General features: G+C 41.0%; 1 protein-coding gene across 3 annotated transcripts in view; it reads right to left on the bottom strand.

Moving 5' to 3' along the window:
* LOC127578714 (tyrosine-protein kinase HCK-like) overlaps window positions 1-21,590 on the bottom strand; it is an 84,047-nt gene extending 62,457 nt beyond the window's left edge. The window contains exon 1 of one of the 3 annotated variants that reach the window (XM_052031055.1): window positions 21,363-21,590. The gene's annotated coding sequence lies outside the window, so the exon portion shown is untranslated. Of the gene's footprint in view, window positions 1-20,507; window positions 20,659-21,362 lie in introns of those variants that run through there. The other 2 variants (XM_052031057.1, XM_052031056.1) reach the window with 2 other exon arrangements.
* Between the last annotated feature and the right edge of the window lie 895 nt (window positions 21,591-22,485).

The raw sequence follows: 22,485 nt of genomic DNA, 5'->3' as shown, positions 1-22,485 counted from the left end.
GGTGGTGGTGGAGGGGGACTGGTTGGGTTTGTTGTCAAGAAAGAAGTGGATGGGGGATGGAAGTGTACAGGGACTCGACGTCCAGAGTGAAAATGAGGCAGTCAGGGCCAGGGAACTGAAAGTCGCTGAAGTGATGGAGGTAGATAAATTGCGAATTTTTTTTAATAAAGGGATGGCAAAAGATGCAACAAGGTGGAAGGGGTTAATAAGATACTTTCACAGAACAGGATCATGGTAGCAGAAACCTCTGCCCATAATGCTCGAAAACAGAGAAAGGGGAAATGCATAGGTTCTGAAGAACGTCATGAGAGCTGCAACGTAGGGTGAACGGAAGTTGAAAGCAAATTGGAGGAAGATCCAAAATGACTGCAAGGTCAGGAATCTGAAGTAAATTTGTCAGCAAAAATGAGCCAACAGCCATTGTAGAGATTTGTAAGCTGACAGACTGGAGACACTGGCTGTGTAAGTGTCTCCAAAGCAGAGACAGAAGATCAGACACAACAAATAAGGTTGAGCTTAGAGGGAAAAAAACCTCCATGAGGGGCAGGTGGAGTGATATTTTGGATAGGAAAGATGGCGAAAGGGGGGTCAAAAAGGAACCTTGATTAAATTGGTATTGATTGGCCCTCTCTTGTGGAATAAGATCAACTTCTTGGACTTGCCCAAGTATAGGACAACTGAAAGTACAAACTTTATCTGGATCACAGTACAACTCTACGTTATGGTGTTCAGAATTACTGCATGTAATAAAGATCTGAAATGCACCAAATGCATAACTGAATGATATTCCTCCCCACTTCAGCACACCCATGAAATGAAACCTATTGTTCCAATGTGGTGGAGAGGAAATGAAAAAAACCTTTACAGATTGAAGGTGTACAAGGTCTTCCACAATATGCTCATGAGTATCCTTGAAGTAGTGTTGTCAACAGGTTGCATGTATAAACACACACAAGATTAAATAACAGGTTGTAAATATTCTTACTCCAAACTTCAGATAATTTATTTTTTTTTAAACAGGAATCTTTCAGTACGTGCCAAAGCATCCATTTCCTCTTTCTCACTGATAAGAAATTTTCATGAGAATTCTGCCTGACTGAGAAAAAACTTATCTTAGGTAAATATCTATTATTAAAGTTTTGGAACCACACACACACACACACACACACACACACACAGCTGTGTTGCAGGCCTGATTTTAAAAAAGGACAATTTCCATATTGCTAACTTAATGATTAAAGCAAAGAACTCAAAATATCAGCATCTCTATGTATTCACAGCAACTTGCAAATTCAGCAAATCCACCACACAAACATATCCCATTCTGATTTTTGTTTCACATACTCAATTGACAAGCGTTCAACTGATACGTTTCTCCCCTCCTGGAAATAGTTGGCTCTATGGTAAGAGCATAAAAAAACTATACCACGGACTGTATCTGCCTTTAATTTGGCCTATTCCTAGAAAATTCTGATTTCTTTTATCAAAACAGTGCAAGAGACAGACTTGCAAAGCTTCAGTTCTCTATTATTCAACAAGTAGGGTGCAAGAATGTGATAGATGCAATGAGGTAAAATTAACATTGTACATTTGTTAATTTTATTTAATTTCATCATCTCTACAGGGCTTTAAGTTTATACGATGTGATGCACAAGTGGTGTTTCGGAAATTTTTGTATGTGAATTCAAACTTTCAATGCATTGCCCATCTTTTTCCTGATATTACATTCCAAATCTCCTGTTCACAAGATCACAAGACAAAGGAGCAGAAGTAGGCCATTCGGCCCATCGAGTCTGCTCCAAAGAAAAGGGGAAAAAGAAAAAAGAAATGAGAAATGGGGGGGGGGGGGGGGGGGGGGGGAGTCTGCTCCATGAGCAAAGAAAAACTATTTGAATCCCAATTTCTGGCCTTATCCCTTGATACCTTGACTAATTAGATATCTATCTATCTCCTCCTTAAACACCTCCAATGATCTAGCCTCCACTGCTGTACGCGGCAAGGAACTCCATAAATTCACTACCCTCTGGCTAAAGAAATTTCTCCTCATCTCTGTTTTAAACCTGTACCCTCTAATTCTAAGATTGTGCCCTCTGGTCCTGGACTCACCCACCAAGGGAAACAGCTCGGCCACATCTACTCTGTCCAGTCCTTTCGACATTTTAAATGTTTCTATGAGGTCCCCTCTCATTCTTCTGTACTCCAGTGAGTACAGTCCAAGAGCTAACAAACGCTCATCATATGTAAGCCCTTTCATTCCGGGAATCATCCTCGTAAATCTTCTCTGAACCCTCTCCAACATCAGCACATCCTTCCTAAGATATGGGGCGCAAAACTGTACACAGTATTCTCAATGAGGCCTCACTAGTGCCCCGTAGAGCCTCATCAACACTTACTTACTTTTATACACTATACCTCTCGAAATGAATGCCAATAAAGCATTCGCTTTCCTTACCACTGATCCGACCTGGTGGTTAACATTTAGGGTATCCTGCACGAGTACCCCCAAGTCCCTTTGTACTCCTGTACTTTTAATTTTATCCCCTTCTAGATAATAATCTGCCTGTTTATTTCTGTTTCCAAAATGTACAACTGCACATTTCTCAACATTGAATTTCATCTGTCATTTCCTTGCCCATTCTCCTAAACTATCTAGGTCTCTCTGCAACCTTCCTGTCTCCTCAATACTCCCTACTCCTCCACCTATCTTGGTGTCATCCGCAAACTTAGCTACAAAACCATTTACTTCATCATCCAAATCATTAATGTACAGGGTAAAAAGAAGCGGCCCCAACACCGACCCCTGCGGAACACCACTAGTAACCGGTAGCCAACCAGAACAGGATCCTTTTATTCCCACCCTTTGCTTTCTGCCAACCAGCCAATGCTCCACCCATTCTGTTATCCTACCTGTAATTCCATGACCTCTCATCTTATTAATCAGTCTCTTGTGCGGCACCTTTTTGAAGGCCTTTGGAAAGTCTAAATACACAACATCTACCGCCTCTCCCTTATCCACCCTACCTGAGATTTCTTCAAAAAACTCCAATAGGTTGGTCGAGCAGGATCTTCCCTTCACGAAACCATGTTGGCTTTGACCTATCTTGCCTTGCACCTCTAGGTATTCCATAACCTTATCCTTGAGGATCGATTCTAATAACTTCCCCACCACCGACCTCAGACTGTTGTGCAGTGAAAAATTATAAGCATCTCAAACCCTGGAATCTCTTTGTCAAAATAGATACAATTGAAGTAAATCATTAACAACCAAATAATCAAGATAATTTTACAATTAATCAACAGCTCCCTTGTATTGGAAAATAAACAGCTACTTGTTATTTACTGTCTTCAGTGTACATCTCTCATTCAGACAATTCAGCTCCTGTCACTCTGCATTCTCAGTCTGTATGGTTTTAATATAGTTCTGTCCTGGAAAATATTCAGCAGAATTATTCTGCCCAGATCTTCTATGTACAACATAATCCTCTTTCCTTGGTTTAATAAGATGCATGGCATATTTGAAGCAGAAGATAGAAGTTATTTAAAGAACCTAAATTAGATTCCTGGATAAGACTGCACCTATATTTCAGGAAAGAATTTACTGTTGCCCTGGGATTTATCTTAATAGACTCACATATAGTAACAATACATTTAAAAAGTGTTCAAAAGATGAAGGCACTGCTGGCAACATCAGCATACTCAATATCACCCATTTCTAAATGACTTTGAAGGAGCTAGTGAGTTGCCTTCCAGTACCTTGGGAGAAGTCCTACCACCTTGCCCCAGTTCCAGAGGGAGAGTGACTATTTCTGAATAGGAATGCCGAGTGCTTTGGAGGGGAACTCACTGGAAGTATTTCCCTGCATCCTTCACCCTTACGCTGACAGATGGTAGAAGCTGTAAATAAGAGAGGCATCACTGAGTTGCTACACTGCATGATATGGTATGGTAATGATGGAGGCAAGGGATGTGTTGCCATTTAGGGAAGATACTTTGCTCTAGATGGTGTGAAGCTTCCCTAATACACTCATCCAGCCAAGTGGTGAGTATTCCATCATACTCCTGACTTGCAGAATGTGGAAGGACTACAGGGGTTCAGGGGGTGAGCACTGACCCACTGCAGAATACTCAGCTTCTGACCTTCCACAGACTTGTTTGCAGTGAGTACAGTTAAATTGTTCATAGTGACGAGGGACAATTTAATGATTAGTTTGAAATATTGACATTGAACTGTACAGGCCAAAAAGATGCCACTCAATCCACTGAGCCGATCCAGCTTTTTGCAAGAGCAATGCAGTCAGTCCAATTTCACACCCCATGTGGCAGGTCTAAACTTGTTAGGCTAGATGATGATTAATTCCTGCTTCTCTCCAAATTGCTGCACTGAGCAGCAAGAGCTCACTCATGTGTCCACAAATTTTTCTAGATAACCCAGTGAGGTTTGTTAAATCTCCATGGATGGGGAGGTTGGCGCTGTCTACATGCAGACAACCTCCCTTACATAGGTTTGTCATGTAAATATCTGGAGGAGTTAATATGGCCATTAATGGTAATTATTGGATTGGTGTATATTTTATTTTTCTTGTGATAATGGAACCCAAGAGTAGAGCCTCCTAGTTTTGACCAGAGAAATTAAGCTATATAAGTCTCTAAACCAGAGCCAGAGGAACATGTGCACTGTACAAGCAGTGAAGTAGATGTTCTGCATAATGTTATAATGGCAATCCTGATAAAACTACGGACCACAATAACATCCTGCTCTCTTTACTAATTTTGGAAAGAAAGTACAGAGATACAATCTCACTCCTCACGAGTGTTAGATTGGTCAACTAACCTCAAACTAGCAATGGGGTTGTTGCCCCCAAGTCAATCATTTCCAGGTTCTTGCCCAATAGCACTGCAATTTTTTTTCCTTTAAGTGCAACTAATCAAACTGTTTCCACCACTGTTCAGGCAGCAAATTTATTATCATAACAGTTCACTGTGTGAAAGAGATTTCTCCCTGTCATGTGCCTGGTTCTTTTGCTAGTTACTTTAAATCTGTGTTCTCTGGTTCTCAAACCTTCTGGCAATGGAAAGAGTTTTTTTATTCACTATGTCTGGACCCATCATGATCCTTGAATACTTCCATCAAATCTCTCAGCCTTCTCTGCTTGAAAGAACAACTCCAGCTTCTCCATTCTATTGGTGCAAGTAAAGTTGCTCATCCTGTGGTTATACATGCACTCTCTATTAGTCCTTCACAACTGTCCTAAACTGTGGTGCCCAGAACTAGACATAGTAATCCAATTATGGCCAAGCGATTATTTTAAAAAGTTTCAAAGCAACTTTGTTTTCCTATCCTATGCCACTATCTATAGAGCTCTCTCAATCAGCACCATCATTTTCAAAGATTTGTGCACACCTATCCCAGGTTTCTCCGCTCCTGCAGAATTTATCCTTTAGGTTACGATTATTCTGCCTCCCACTCCACCAGTATGTGCGATGCTCCATCAGCATCCTTCTCATTTCAAATTTTGAATGACCTGCAAATTTCTAAATGCTGCTCCACATACCTGAAATCAAGGCAATAACATATCAAGAAAAGCACTATCCTTGCACCAGGCCCTGGGAAACATTAATGAAAACTTCTTCTAGCCTGTGAAACTACCATTTCCCACAACACTCTATTTTTTGTACCCAAGGCAATTCCAGGTCCAAGCTGCTTTTGGCCACCAATTCTGCTTCTTTTTGACACTGCCAAATTTCAAGCCAAAATATACAATATCAATCACATTGCCCTTATGAATTGTCTCTGCTACCCATCAAAGCATTCAAATCAAGTTAGTTAAACAGAATTTTACTTTAATAAAGGAAAACCACCATGGATTTGGTCATCTACACAATCGCAAATCATTATTTGATTTCTTATTTTCCCAGCAACTTCCCAGTAAACAGGTTACTTTGACTAACCTATAGTTGCTAGGCTTATCCTTACATCATTTTTTTGATCAAGTGTGTAAAATTCACAATTCTCTATTCCTCCATAAACATCTCCATTTCTAAGGAGGACTGGAAAATTATGGCCAATATCTCTGAAGTTTCTGTCTCACTCCAACCTAAAGGTTTTCTCATCCAGATGCACATGCAGCAGCCTAGGAAAAGGAGTGCCCCATAATAGATGTGCTATATGGCAGGGTGCACCAGTGATCTTTTCAGTCTTAGCTCCATTGCTGCAAACTTCAGGTGTATCGGAGGCCTTGCAGGAGAGGAACATGGGATGGGGTGGTGTCTAGAAGTTTGGCTGGCCAGAGGTCAGTGCCTGTAAACCCGAAATCAAGTGAGGTGAAGAAGGTTCTGTACAGAAAAGTGATGGTGAAGTAGAACCTAATCTTAATGGTGTTAGGAGTCCAGCAAAGTGCAATGAAAACATGAATGATTCAGAAACTATTCCCTGGCAGCACTCCAAAAAGAGTACTGCAGAGGGCTGATGTTATTTGTCATCACACAGCTTAACTTGCTCCAGGAGGTGTCCAGTTGAATTTCTGGAGACTTTTGTCCTTATGTTATAATCAAGGCTCCCTTAAATAAACAGTGCTATGCAATCAAATTTCCAGGGCAATCTGCCTTTCTCCCCCTTTCATTAAGTAGGAAATTCTGATTTGGTTACCTAAACTTACACCTTCACAGGAATACATACAGACTGCACATTAAACAATTCTTCTTTAGAAGTTCCTTATTGTTTAATTACATTTACGCATGCCACTTTGATTCTAGTTTATCTTGCCCAGACCCGTTTTCAATCCACTGAAACTATCATTCTTTCAATTTAGAATTGTAATTTTGAATGCTTGTCTCTTTTCATAAGCAATTAAAACCTTGTGTTACTGTAATCACTGTTCCCCAAATATTCCCTACGCCAGCATAGACATTTTCTCACCCAAACGTAAGGGAAGCTAGAAAATGGAGTGCATTGTCCACTTAACCCATCTCATTCCCCAAAACCGGATCAAGCAATGCTTCTTTCCTTAATGGAAACAGATTCTTCCCTTTGCTGTTTAAAAAGTCAAGGCAAGATAGTTAGCCATCCTCTGGTTGGAGATAACCATTGCATGGGACTGAAGTGAAACATAACATGTGTGCATCATATGCTCAGACAGGAACATACATTCCAGTCTTCATTTTATTATGAGACTGTGAACAGAACTGAATACTGTACAATCATCAGAGACTTTCCCACTGCTGACTCATGTTGGAGGGAAGGCTATTGATGAATCAAATAAAAATGGTTAGGTCTAGGATACTGCTCCAGGGATTCTTGTAGTGAGGTTTTGAAGTTGAAACAATTGGTTGTAGCTGTAAGAAACCATCTTCCTGGATTAAGTCAGCGGAAAATTTCCCCTCCATTTCCCATTAACATCAATTTTACAAGAGTTCTGATACTACTAATCCATCGAGTACTGCCTTGATATTGAGAGTAATTACCCTCACTGCAGGAAACAGCTTGCGTTAATCTTTGGGCCAAGGCCACGATGAGGTCTGGAGCCAAGGGGCTCTAATGGATCCCAAACTGAACTTTGGCGAGTAAGGTATTGATGTCCCACTAAACAGCATTGTCAGCACTCCCTTCCATCATTTGAGGGAGACAAATAGTGCAGTAATTAACCAGATTTCATGTGACATGCTTTCTGAGGGCAGGGGAATCCTGTCAGGGAGGCAAGAGGTTTGCAGCTATACTGGAATAACTTGGCCAAAGGCTAATTTTGGAGCACAAGACTTCAGCACCACAGTTGGTATCCTTTTGGATCCTGATTTTTGTTGCTAATTTGATTGTTTCTTCATATCAAGTGGAGTGAAACGAATTGGTTGAAGGCTGGTTTCTGACGGCAGCAGTCTCAGGAGGTGGCTAAGCAAGATCACCTGTTGACTAAAAATGCTTCAGTCTTTTCTTTTACACTCACATGCTAGGTTCCATTGAGGATGGGGTTTTTCATGGAGCCTCCTACTTTACCTATTGCTTAACATCCATTCTGGATGTGGCAACTTTTATTATAATCACTTATATGATGTGGCATTGCTGGCAAGGTCAATGATTATCACCTATTCCTAACTGTCAACAAACTGGTTTGCTTGGCCATTTCGGAGGATAATTAAGAATCAAATACTTTGCTGTGGGTCTGAGGTCACATACAAACCACCTGGGCGAGGACAGTAGATTTTCTTTAATAGTTATCTCTTTCACTTTTTCAGTTGCCCTAACTGATATTAGCTTTCAATTCCAGATTAAATTATTTGACTGTATTACTTACTTATTACAACATTGAAAAAGGCCATTCAGCCCAGCAGGTCCATGTCATTTCCCAGCAGAGCAATCCCATCAGACCCATTCCCCCTCTCATTTCCCTGAATTGCTGCAACTTAATCTCTCTCACGTGCCCATCAACTACCCTTTGATTTTGTTTTGCTACTAACCTACACTAAGGGATAATTTACAGTAGGTAACCAACAGGTCTTTGGGACATGGGAGAAAACTGGAGCATCCATTGAAAATCTATATAGGCACAGAGAGAAAATGCAAACTCCATACAAACATCACCCTAAGTCAAGATCCCTGGAGCTATGAGGCACTAACTGCTATGCCACTATACTGCCCAAGCTGATTCTAGTTTAGTGGATATTCTATGTAACCAGTCCTCACAGTCTTTCCTCTATTAGTTTTTATATTATTAACATTGAAATAATTGTATTTTCACTAAAGTAATAGCATCCCCTTCCAGATGACTACAGCCTTTTGGAGATGCAAATTTCCTCTTGCATCTTGCCCCATTACTTGTCACTCTATTGCTCTAGATTCCAAGGAGGACTTTGGCCTATCATTAGGTAGCTCCTACCTTCTTGGATCCACATTCCTCACACTGGTAGACTGAAAACCTCCACCCCTTTTTGGTTCTGATGTCTTTCAGGACATAGCTAAATTATTTCAACTCCTTACAGAACCAAAGCCTTCTGACAACATACGATTCAAGTGTTGACATTTAAATTGGCAATCTAAGCTTAATCGTCTTCATTCACATTTGGCCTCAGTCTCATTCTGAATTTGTAGTTTTCCATCTGGTAGAATGTTTTATTTGAAGCTGCCATTTGTGATTACAAAGATTGACTTTACTGTTAATGTTGACAAATTTGCTCTCAACAATACTCATTCACAATTATACTAGACCAGTCATTCTCTTTTTGATCTTTTGCTTGCTTTAGTAGATATTTTATTTTTTCTTCTTTTCATCCCATGAATACTCTTTGACAATAGTTTTCAATATTTGCTATTTAAATGGTATGCAAGCATGAACCTCCATTGCACCATTACCACTGGTGTAGCAGCATTGGTTAATAAAGTAGTTCCCAAAATATTACAAGAATTAGTCTAACTTCCTGAAAAAAAAGTTTAAAACTTAGTTGTGATCCCCAATGCTAAAAATGTTGCAATGGAACAGATTCGCGAATTCAGCTAAAAACTATTTCTTTTCCTCCTTGCTGAGAAGTCCTTGATAATATGTTCAAAGCGTTTAGCCTAACTTCAGCACTTGCGATCCCTTTATACTCTAGTGTTCTCCACCCAGTGTTTCACATCACGGATTTCCAAACAGCTGTCATTTAATGCGGTTACATTTTAATGAGCATTTCTCAAACTGATATTCTGGCCAGTGAACACTAGTTCCACAATCACCCTGTGGACTTCATCTTCTAACTTTCTCCTGTTGCTGATTCTTGGAACTCAGAATTCCCTTCGAAACATCATCCACATATAAATGAATCTCTTCTTGGACCCTTTGATCTGATACAATTCTTTCTGATGTTGGAGCTCATAGCAATAGAGCTGTTCAGAGTAATCATTTTTTGCCCTAGGGTGTGAATGTTACATGAAAAGCCTTCCCATTCTAAAATCAGAACTGTTTAATAATTTTATGACCCAGCAGAGATATATATAACTGTTGTCTGTCAGGCCAAATGGAAATATCTTCTAGAATGTAACTGTAACCTTTAAAGCTGTGTCATTCCTTTGTTATTATTTTGAACATGAACCAGGGCAAATCTAGTTATCACTCAGTCTACTTTCAGTCATTAGAAAAATGATAACGGGGGGGGGTGGGGAGGGGTGGCGGGGGGGTTATTGACAGTAATATCAAGCAGTACGTTCACCACAATAACCTGCTCAGAGATGCCCAGTCTAGATTTCACCACAGGGTCAAAGCTTATCATAGCCTTGGTCCAAACATAGCACAAAGAGTTGAATTCCAAAAACAGATGAGTATCAATGAGGAAGTAGAGAGACTGAAAAACATTAGGCAGCAATTTCCTTAGTGTAGAGCCTCACAAGTTGAAAGCATGGCAACTAAAGTAAACCAATTAAAAATCAAGGATGGTCATGAGGCCAGAACTGGAGAAGCATAGAAAACTGGGGTTATTAGAGCTAGAGGTAATTAGACGGGGGTGGAGGGGTGGTGGGGGCAAGGCATTGGAGGGATTTGAAAACAAGGCTGAAAACTTAAAATAAAGTTATTGTTTAACCAAGAGTCAACATATATCAGCAGGACAGGGGTAATGAGTAAACACAGCATAGGTGAAATATGGGAAGCCAACCAGTGGAATGATCTAGTCTAGAAAAACAAAAGCATGGATGACAGCAAATGAGCTGAGGCAGGAGCAGAACTGAGGAATCCTAAAGAGCTTGCAATAAGCATTGCTAGTGGCATGGATATGTCACTGTATGTCGTCGGAAACTCCTCTCCAGGGTCTTATATAACAAGGAATTGTGTCAGAGTCCAGGAAAATGAGTCTGTGCTATAGATCAAGACAATGGTTTCAACAGAGGAAATTTTTACTCATAGATAAGTAGTCAACAATTTAGTGACACTGGAGTGGTCAAGAATTAGTTGTTATTGGTTTTCATATAATTATGATTACTTCACAAAGGAAACTTGCTATTCTTATTCGGTCTGGGCCAAGTGTGGCGCATGTTTCGCACTAGTGTGGTCAACTATCAACTGCATCTGAAACGGCAGAGCAGTTCAGTTTATCAAGTCTCTGAAAAATACTATGTAAATTCTAGCAAAAATTCTACAAGTGTCCCATTATCATCCTCAGCCAGACTGTTATGGTTTAAGGTCACTAAATGTAAGTGACATCTACCAAAACAAAAATGAATACAAAAAGGAAAACAATAATTTAGCAAACAACTTCATAAGGAATCAATCCCAAAAGTTGCATAATAAAAATGCATTTCATATACAAGCCTGTTTATTTAATCTGCCACATGCCTGTAATGCTGCATATTGTGGTAGTGGACTATTATTTTATGAAGTAGTGTGACAATTTTTCAATTGCTCTAATTACACATTGGCAACATGTCTTAGTGACTTGACAACAGAAATAGCCAGTCTTACAAAAGAGAGTAACAAAGCTCAGTAATGTTGTTTTCTTCAGATCATTCCAATCCAAAGGATTAATGCAAAGATTAATAAAGTGCAATTTAACTCGAAGTGGGAACTATATGTTCTTTTTGGAAACAACTCAGTTTAAAAACAAGATTTAAGGATGCAAACTGAATGTGAAAAATGTAAATAACATTTCTGCTACTGTATTCTGAATAGGTCCATGCAATAAATTATTGGTGTGGGGCACTGGAAATAGGAAGATATATTGTAATAAATTCAGGGTAAGTAGGCACTATTCTCAAATATACTTTTAAACAAGAAATTACATTGCATTTGAACTCCTTGTTGTTACTGTGTAATCTTTGCAGCATTTGATCTGTATCATTCTACTATTCTCTCTAGTCTTCCTAGAATAACCTGAGGATAGTACACGGTTCTTAGTTATAAATGAAAATTGAAATGGCTGAACAGATAGGTGATGAAAATCCTAAATCTGCCGGCCATGTCCTGCAGCCCTGCATTTTGTAATACTTGCATTCCTTTATCTGCATCCTCATTCTCCAACAGCCCTCATTTCATAGTTCTCATGAACGAGGATCATGTTCTTTCTCCATTATTATGCTCATCAGTTTCTTGATCAGATTATAGAACATAGAACAGTATAGCATAGGAACAGACCCTTCGGCCCACGACGTTGTGCCGAACTAATTAAACTAATAATTAAATGCCTAATTAAACTAATCCCTTCTGCCTACACAAGGTCCATATCCCCCTATTCTCTGCACATCCAAATACATATTTAAGAGCCTCATATTTCCCTCCACTACCACCCCAGTAGTGCATTCCAGGCACCCTCCACTCTCTGTATAAAAAAAACTTAACCCACACATCTCCTTTAAATTTACCCCCTCTCTCCTTAAAATGCATGCCCTCTAATACTAGACATTTTGACCCTGGGAGAAAGAATCTGGCTGTCTACTCTATGCCTCTCATAATCTTATAAACTTCCATCAGATCTTCCACCAACCTCTGCGGCTCCAAAGAAAACAACCCAAGTTCGTCTAACCTCTCCTCATAGCACATGCCCTCTAATCCTGGCAGCATCATGGTAAACCTCTTCTGCACCCTCTCCAAAGCCTCCACATCCTTGCTATAATAGGCGACCAGGAATGAATGCAATATTCCAGATGTGGTCTAACTAGAGTTTTATAAAGCTGCAACATAAATTCCCAACTCTTGAAGTCAATGCCTCAACTAATAAAGGCAAGCATGCCATACAGCTTTTTTAACCACCCTATTAACCTGTACAGCCACTTTCAGGGAGCTATGGACTTGGACCTCAAGATCCCTCTGCTCATCAACACTTTTAAGGATTTTGCCATTAACAATGTAGAGTCCCTTTACATTTGATCTCGAAAAGTGCAACACTTCACTTTTGGCTGGACTAAACTCCATCTGCCATTTCTCTGTCTATATCCCACTGTATACTTTGGCAATCTTCTACACCACCAATCTTTGTATCATCTGCAAACTTACCAACCTACCCATTCACATTTTCATCTAGGTCATTTATATATATCACAAACAGCAGAGGTTCCAGTACAGATCCCTATGCAACACCACTAGTCATGGACCTCCAGCCAGAAGAAGTCCCATCAACCACTACCCTCAGTCCTCTATGGGAAAGACAATTCTGAATCCAAACTGCCAAGTTACCATGGATCCCATGCATCTTAATCTTCTGGATGAGCCTACCATAAGGGACCTTGTCAAAAGCCTTGCAAAAATCCATGTAGACAACATCCACAGCTCTACCTTCATCAATCACCTTCGTCACCTCCACGAAAAACCCAATCAAGTTAGTAAGACGTGATTTGCCCCGCACAAAATCATGCCTACTGCCCCTAACTGGGCCATGATTTTCCAAATGCTCATAAATCCTATCTCTAAGAACCCTCTCCAATAGCTTCCCTACCACTGATGTGAGACTCACCAGTCTATAGTTTCCAGGATTATCCCTATTTCCTTTCTTGAATAATGGAACAACATTAGCTACTCACCAGTTCTCTAGGACCTCACTGGTTATAGTGCATTGCAAGGAAAACCCTGGTCTCATCCTATCAGAAATATTCACTTTGTCCTATCCATCCATCCACCATCCTCCTTGTAGCTTGCTACTCATCATTTTTCTGTCCATCCAGTTTTGATGGAAGGGTTTTGATCTGAAACATTAACTCTTTTTCTCTTTCTACAGATGCTGCCTGATCTCTTAAACCCACATCTGCCACGGAACTACTATCCTGCCTTGCCAGTAGAAACAAGTAAACACCATTAACCCTGTGTATAAAAGGCAGTTTTGTAAACAACAGTTACAGGAAAAAGGAGAACTGCAATTTTAATGGTTTCTTAATAAAAAAGAATTACATGGGAATCAAAGACCATACAGAGAAAGAGACATCATGTTAATAGAGTATGAAGTTCATTTGGTGCTTGTGGCAGACAAGTCAGAAAGTCAAGGGATCAGACTAGAGCACATGACCTGGGCTGGCATTTCAGAACACTGACAGAATGGCAATGACATGCCATCTTTTTGATTGCTGCTTTTGGCAGCAGGGGTTGATAAAAGGAGGTAAGAAGAAATATTGAGAGATCAGAAAAGTCACAATGAGCTAACCAAAACACAAGATATACTAATAAAATCTGTTCAGATGTGTTCAAAATATGGCCTTGCCTGTTTCCCTCTTCCGATGTAATGTAGAATCTCAAGTATCTCAATTCAATTCATCTGTTCATTCTATTTTCCCAGTACCAATTTTTCCACTTACTATGTTAATTGCATTTAATTTGAATTATTGGGATTATTTTTTCTCAATAGCATAGTACAAAGATTCAGAAAAATTCAAACTATTTTATGAAAGTACATACTGTTATCTCAAAAATTTGTTACAGATGCAAGTTCAAATTCAATTTAAAACATGTAATTTGGAGTCTCTTGGCTCACATTAATAAGATGAGACTGATTAATAAGATGAGAGGTCATGGAATTATGGGCAGGGTAGCAAAATGGGTGGAGCATTGGCTGGTTGGCAGGAAGCAAAGGGTGGAAATAAAAGGATCTCGTTCTGGTTGGTTACCGGTTACTAGTGGTGTGCCGCAGGGGTCGGTGTTGGGGCCGCTCCTTTTTACCTTGTACATCAATGATTTGGATGATGGAATAAATGGTTGTGTGGCTAAGTTTGCGGATGACACCAAGATAAGTGGAGGAGTAGGGAGCATAGAGGAAATAGAAAGAATGCAGAGGGACCTAGACAGTTTAGGAGAATGGGCAAGGAAATGGCAGATGAGATTCAATATTGAGAAATGTGCAGTTGTACACTTTGGAAGCAGAAATAAGCGGGTAGATTATTATCTAGAAGGAGAGAAGATTGATAGTGCGGTAGTACAAAGGGACTTGGGGGTACTCGTACAAGATACCTTAAAAGTTAACCACCAGGTTGGATCGGTGGTTAAGAAAGCGAATGCTATGTTGGCATTCATCTCGAGAGGTATAGCGTATAAAAGTAAGGAAGTGTTGATGAGGCTCTACGGGGCGCTAGTGAGGCCTCATTTGGAATACTGTGCGCAGTTTTGGGCCCCAAATCTTAGGAAGGATGTGCTGACGTTGGAGAGGGGTCAGAGGAGATTTACGAGAATGATTCCAGGAATGAAAGGGCTTAAGTATGATGAGCGTTTGTCAGCTCTTGGACTGTACTCACTGGAGTACAGAAGGATGAGAGGGGACCTCAGAGCGACATTTAAAATGTTGACAGGTAAGGATAGAGTAGATGTGGCTAGGCTGTTTCCCTTGGTGGGCGTGTCCAGGACCAGAGGGCACAATCTTAGAATTAGAGGGTACAGTTTCAAGACAGAGATGAGGAGAAATTTCTTTACCCAGAGGGTGGTGAAATTGTGGAACTCCTTGCCACGCACAGCAGTGGAGGCCAGATCAGTGGGGGTATTCAAGGAGGAGATAGACAGATATCTAAATAGTCAGGGTATCAAGGGATATGGGGATAAGGCTGGAAAATGGGATTAGAATAGTTTTTTTTTCTTCTTTTTTTCCCACCCCATTTCTTTTTCCCTTTTTCTTGGAGCAGACTCGATGGGCCGAATGGCCTGCTTCTGCTCCCTTGTCTTGTGATCTTGTGATTTGCCAAACCCATTTTACAACCTTCTACATTCTTCTACTAAGTCCTCCCCTATGATTGCCTCTGTTATATTTAAATCTGATACTAAATTTACAGGCCTTCTAACCAACTTTTTATGTTGCAAACTTTACTTTCTGCTCTATCTGTAATCTAAACCACTGCTATGTAGCACTTTTACACACCCCTTGCTAACGAACACTTTGGCCCCACATTTGTATTGAAGAACAACAACATATTTTATAGAAGCAACACTGATGAACTCTGCATTACACCAGAATCATTTGCACAGCTAAATAGAAGTAAAACTGCACTTTTAGGTGCAGATTGAAAGCAGTTTGTTGATGAATGTGGGGATTCTCTCTGTTATGCTTTCACTTGTCAGAGGTCACAACATACGAGGACAGACTTGAGAACCATTGCAAGTTCAACTGGGATTCAAAAAGTTTTCCTATAGTTTTTCCAGGTATTGTAATTGATCCCAAAACCCAGAGACTCAATTATTCCGGAACAGTTGCTCTCTCTTCCATTTGGGGAACATATGAACAATTTTTTCAAGTTTCTTTGGCTTATCGTCAATCTGCTGATCTGAATTCCAATCAGGTGCTGACTGACGGGGAGGTGGGTGCTTCTGCTGCTCAGACCCCTCGTCCCATTTGTTAAAAAGCCCCTTGGGATTTGTGTTGAGCTTCACTTACTCTGCTGCAGGCAGCTGAATGCCCCAATCCATCAACCACTGAGGAATAGATGTACGCAGTGGCTGTAGCCTATTTGACTCAATTTAGCATGGCTATGCCAAATTTCGAAGAATTAGAGGTCGACTTGCTGTCACATTACTGCTTAGAAGTAGGAATTCTAAGTGATACTCAGCATGGAAAATGCAGGTGTTATTGGGACTGACTGCACCTTTATCCCACATTTCTCTAGAATGACCTAGATTCTATAAAGATTTGGTTAAAATATTTAAAGAGATAAAAGCATTCAAGAACATTATTAGTTCCTCCCAAGAACACGGCCCTTGTTAACATTTCCAACAAATCCACATTTACTGCAGATGCTGGCAATTGTCCCAAAGAGGCAATCATGGTAGTGATTAATGAAATGCATTCATTTTATGAAAAGCATTAGCGGAAACCTATAAATTGCAGAATGCAGTTTGCCACAATGGAGAAAGGTGCCAAATGTGTGATCTACAACATCAGAAAACTGAGCTGTGTTAAAAAAAAGCATACGCTCTTGCATACGAAGAGCATAAGTGGAGATTGTTCAGACTTATCAGCAGAATAAAAGAGGTTAACACTGTGCACCAATGCAAGTGAAGGTATAAGCAATTAAGGACAAATTCAGCACTCATATCTGGAACCAAAAGCACAATCAACGTCTGGAATTATTATTGTATAAGGTAGAGGAGGCAAAAATCGCAAAAGGTAGTTCAACACGGGTTGGGGAGTGGGGTTAGAGAGGAAAAGGCAAGTCATTCACCCATTTCTGCAAAACGAACCCCTAGATGGACAAAATCACCAGCCTCAGTTCTGCCTATTTTTTTAATGTTCAGTAGCAGTTCACTGTCAGAGAACAGAAGCAGTCCCCGCATTTCTATAACGGTACCAGGATATAGTGGCAGAGACTTGCATAATCTCAAGTTTATGGAGGCTACAGGGTGAGAGCAATGGGATAATCGAGACTAGAGGTAACATAAATGGGCAGTTGAGGGTTTCAGTAGTTTATGAACTGTGGCCGAGCAAGGACGTGCAATTTTGTGGAATCAGTCCTGGTGATGGAAAGATATATAAATTGGGCCAAATTAAGTAATTGTGATTTCTATGGTAGCCTATAATGTAAAAAAACCAAAAAAATCTTTTTAAAATGTTCAGGAGTGGCACATCAGGAGCATTTGAGTCATAGAGTCACAGAAAGATATAGTATATATATGGGTCAAATATTTAATAACGTCAACATCAGCTCGCAGATGGCCAACATATGCCATAATATGAAATAGGATCAAATAGAAGATACATTTCATTAAAATGTGGGCAGGCACGGTAGTGTAGCGGTTAGCGTATCACTATTACAGTGCCAGCGACCCAGGTTCGATTCTGGCTGCTGTCTGTAAGGGGTTTGTACATTCTCCCTGTGTCTGCATGGGTTTCCTCCTGTTTCTTCCCACATTCCAAAGATGTATGGGTTAGGAAGTTGTGGGCATGCTATGTTGGCGCCGGAAGCAAGCGGGCTGCCCCAGAACAATCTACGCAAAAAGATGCATTTCACTGTGTGTTTCAATGTACATGTGACTAATAAAGATAAAAATATCTTTAAAATAAAGCAGAAGAACAATCCATGTCAATATACTGCCTTAGTTCAATGTCTCACTTGAAAGGCAGTACTCAGTACTGCACTGAAACATCAGTCCAGAAGTGTCTCTGGAGTGTCCTGAACCCACATTCTTCATAATTTATGAAGAGTACTAACAGTGAGGCAATAATGCCATTCTGGGAAAATTAAAAAATCATTGAGATAGTCTGAGTTTTCTGTTGAAAATTTCAAATACAATTTAACAGATAAAACACCTTCAGGTGTGGAAATTATTTAAAGGACCAAGTAACATTTTCAAAAAACCAGAGGTCAAGGAGTGCACTCTGGTGTCTATCCACTTACGTTGCAAACACCAATTATCTTCACACAGAATAACCTCATTTCTTATCAATAAAACTTGGTAACAACTGGAGAATCTTTTATGAATGTGGAAACAAAAGGATTCTTATAGTTAGTCTGGAAATTGATCACTGGTGTCATTGTTGGTTATCATGTATGTTTGGCAAGGATTTCCTTGACCAACACCATAGTGCATCAGCTTCAGCTCTTCATTCACAAGAGGGCTGCGTAGCCACAAAAGTACAATATCCTTTCAAACTGACAGTTTAATATCCTTCACCTTTAAGTGTGGGCTACACACCTTGGCTGACCAATACTCTGTTTCAGAGAGCCTGAAATAAGGTCAGTGATCATTTTCTGGAGAAACTAGAATCTTGGCTTGGATACTTCCTAACTACAACACAAGTTAACATGCTTTCAACTGAAGTTACCAATGATCATCACCAATTAGCATTTCTATGGAACACTGTACAAAATAAATGCATCTGAATATTTCACAGAGCAGTGGATGGCAAAAGTATGACCAAATAGATGGGAGAAAAGTTAACTCAGCAAAAGAACATTCAATAAGGGCAAACACAGGGAGAAAGAGAGTTGACAAAGGAGGGAATTACAGAGGTCAAGTGTAGAACAAGTAATAATGGAAGGAAGGGTATGTGGGCTGGGGTAAAAAAGTATAAAGATACGAAGGAAGGCTAAGACCATAGATTGATCCAATCGCAAATGAATCTTGAAGGATGCTGCAATGCAAGACAGGGTAACAAATGGGACTTTAGCAAACAACTGTGCGACCATAGAGCATAATGTGCTTGAAACTAACATGAGAACTAGTCAGGGGGCCATTTAACATTGCATCAGAATAAAAAGTCTTGATGCAGGATTTCGACCTGAAACATCAACAGTTCCTTTCCCCTCCACAGATGCTGCTCAACCCACTGAGCTCCTACAGCAGGTTGTTTGTTGCTCCAGATTTCAGCTTCTGCAGTCTCTTGTGTCTGCCATATGGCAGGGATTAGTGTGCATTTTTTAAAATAGGATTGGGCAAAGGATGAAACCCTGGGATTCAATTGGGAATCTTTTGGGGCCCAAGGAGAAGTCAGTGGAAGTGCTATACACTTCACATTGTAGGTGTTTCATGTGGAACCAGGAAAACAAAACAAAAACAAGAATCGTCAAATAATTTTAAGCATTGAAGACAATAAAGAAGCTTCAGTTGCAATTACATCAGGCGTCACTGGTGAAGTTGACAACAGCATCAGAGATAAAAGTAGGAGTAAGCCAGTTAGCCCCTCGTACTGCTCTGCTATGCAATAATATCATGGCTGATCTTTTACCTCAGCACCACTTCCTTGAACTAACTCCATATCCCTTGATACCCCTGGAATCCAACAATTTATTAACAACTCTGTTAAATACAGTTAATGACTGAGCCTTCAAAGTCCTCTTGGGTATAGAAATCCAATGATTCACTACCCTCTTGATGAAGAAATTTCATCCCAGCCCTGTCTAGATTGGCTGACCCCTTATTTAGTGACCGTGACCTCTAATTCCAGCCTGGAGAAACAATATTAATGAGTTAGTAAGATGGGCATCCCTCCCCCACCTGGCTCCACCTGCCCGAACAACCCCTCCTCACCTGGATGCACCTATCACTTGCCAGCTCCTGCCTCACTCCTCCCCCTCACCTCTTTATGCTCTCTACCTCCTCTTTACACTCTCTTTCCCAATGTAGGGTGTCAACCTGAAATGTCAACCTCCACAGCTGCTGCTTGGCCTGCTGAGCTCCGGCTGAGCTCCTGCAGCAACTTGTATTTTTTAGATGTTTATTTATTAGTCACATGTACAACGAAACACACAGTGAAATGCGTCTTTTTGCGTTACTGAGGATGTGCTGGGGGCAGCCCACAAGTGTTGCCACTCTTCTGGCACCAACATAGCATGCCCACAACGCCTAATCATATGTCTTTGGAATTTGGGAGGAAACCAGAGCACCCGGGGGAAACCCCTGCAAACATGGGGAGAACGTACAAACTCCCTACAGACAGCCGCAGGGTTCCATCTGCCCATCATCCCCCCCCCCCCAATCTGGCTCCACCTATCAGCCTTTATCCCTTTCCACTCCAGCCCCACCCCCTCCTCAAACTACTACATACCATAATGGGTGGGTGCCCCTTTAAGAATTGTAGCACATACCCAAATGCTTAAGTAGAACTATGCAGGAGTTTTCTTGTGTAGTAGTCGGCACACAGTCCAAAATACTCACCCTCTGGAAGTTCTTTTGTTGGTTTAAATTAGCAGATATCCTTCCGTATCTTATTGACTGAATGAGATCAATATACCGAGACATTTGCTTCCCCTTAGGACTCGAAGTAAAATTCTTTGAACAGTTGGTTCAATGTATGGAGGTCCAGCTGTTTGATGACTAATACGGTTTGTGCCCTAATCTGACCACGTCGCCTTCCACTGAGGATGTCGACAATAACGGGAGGGGGGGGGGGGGGGGAAGGATATGAATAATCAGATTCGACAGTGAACTGAAGGCTCACTCATATTATTGGTGACTTTTGTCAATACGATGCTGCTGCCTGCACAAATATAGGTTACCAGTCTTCCTAATTTAAGGTCCCCGATGATGCTGGTCCAGGTTATGTCCAGAGATGTCCCAGTGTATTTGCAACCCCATCCCACCCCCATAAATCGTAAAAGGCTCTAATGTACATATGTATTCAGAAATCCTATGACAACGATCGTCTTAGTTTACCGAAATAACGCCCTTTTCTGCACTCTTCTAGTTCCCCAAATCGCACTGGTTACTTTGCCAACTGCACGCAATCAAACACATGTATTCTTGTTTCAGAAAAAAAAGATATGCGGCGGGGGAGGGGGGCGGGATGGTGGTGGAACCTTTTATATAGAGTACTGTGGAGGGGCTTAAACCATCGGGAAAAGGACATCACCCTAGATACGAAGACCTTCACATAATTCGGTCAGACCACCAAACACAGCTCCATGCAGTCTGTGTCACAGGAATGCAAGGATCCCAGTTTCGGCACAGTTAGTCTGAAACTACAACCGCATCCAGCCCCTGTGAAAGTCTGATTTAAACCCATGCACGTACCTTTTTCCGACCTCCCTCTCTTCCCCCGAAATTGACTCTAGGAAAGTAGAAATAAAATCGCCACAATAAAGCCGGTTCAATGATTCCTTCCCCGGGTCAAACAGCAGCGTAAAATCCCATCGTTACCTCAGGTATTAGGGCTGGAGATTTCAAATAGTTGCCTTGTCACTTACTACATTGTGTGACCTATTTCCTGGTCTCTGCTTGGGAAGTGCCACCCTCAGAGCAGGCTCATTGGTGCACGGGGAGAGGATGGAGGTTGTTGAGTGGGCGGCGCTCCGGGGCGCAGCCGAAGTGTGAGCGGAGGTGGACCTACTGTATCTCCCAACCCCGGCGCTGCAAACTATCAACGGGCGCAGAAACCTCGCCTAGCATCGGGAAGCAAATGTTGGTTCACTTTGACTCTGTAATTCTTTCAGTCCCTTTCGCTGTGGGGAGATATTTCTCGCTGACGTGATCTGTTCCTTCACTGTCTATCGTTAAGTGGGTCACCAAAAGCGTTCCTCTGGGAAAATCGACATTGACCCGTCTAAACGCGGGGAGGGGGAGAGATCTATGTGTGTATGTTTTGGATTGTAGGAATGATGTACGGTGTCATACCATAAATTTCCTACCTGAACAGTTGAATGGACTTGCTTTCATTTTTTAAGAGACTGCAGATGCTGGAATCTGGAGCAACAAACAATCTGCTGGAGGAACTCAGCGGGTCAGGCAGCATCCGTGGAAGGAAATGGACTGGATTTCAGATGAAACCTGTGGAGGCCAGATGAAGGTTCTCGATCCGAAACGTCAACTTTGTATTTCTCTTCGCAGGTGCTGCCTCACCCGCTGAGTTCCTCCAGCAGTTTTTTTTTGCATTTATTTTTAATGACTGGTCACAGCCCAGGGCTTTAAATACTGGGCAAATTGACGAGCAGATCATCCCCAGGGATACTGCTTAATCCCGACAAATTTGGCAGTTTTTGCTGGAGATAGATCTCTCAGTTGTGCAATGGTTTAGCTGCACTGAAAGATAGAGCATTTTGGCTTGTTTATTAGGATCAAGTAATTTAGGATTAAGTCAGTTTGAACTATATCCAGGCAACTGGTTCTAAACATTACACAGACCTTAAGGATACATTAT

Source organism: Pristis pectinata, chromosome 16, assembly GCF_009764475.1.
Source record: "Pristis pectinata isolate sPriPec2 chromosome 16, sPriPec2.1.pri, whole genome shotgun sequence".
NCBI lineage: Eukaryota > Metazoa > Chordata > Chondrichthyes > Rhinopristiformes > Pristidae > Pristis > Pristis pectinata.
The sequence above is the reverse complement of the archived record's forward strand: the minus strand, read 5'-3'. Positions and strand labels throughout refer to the sequence as shown.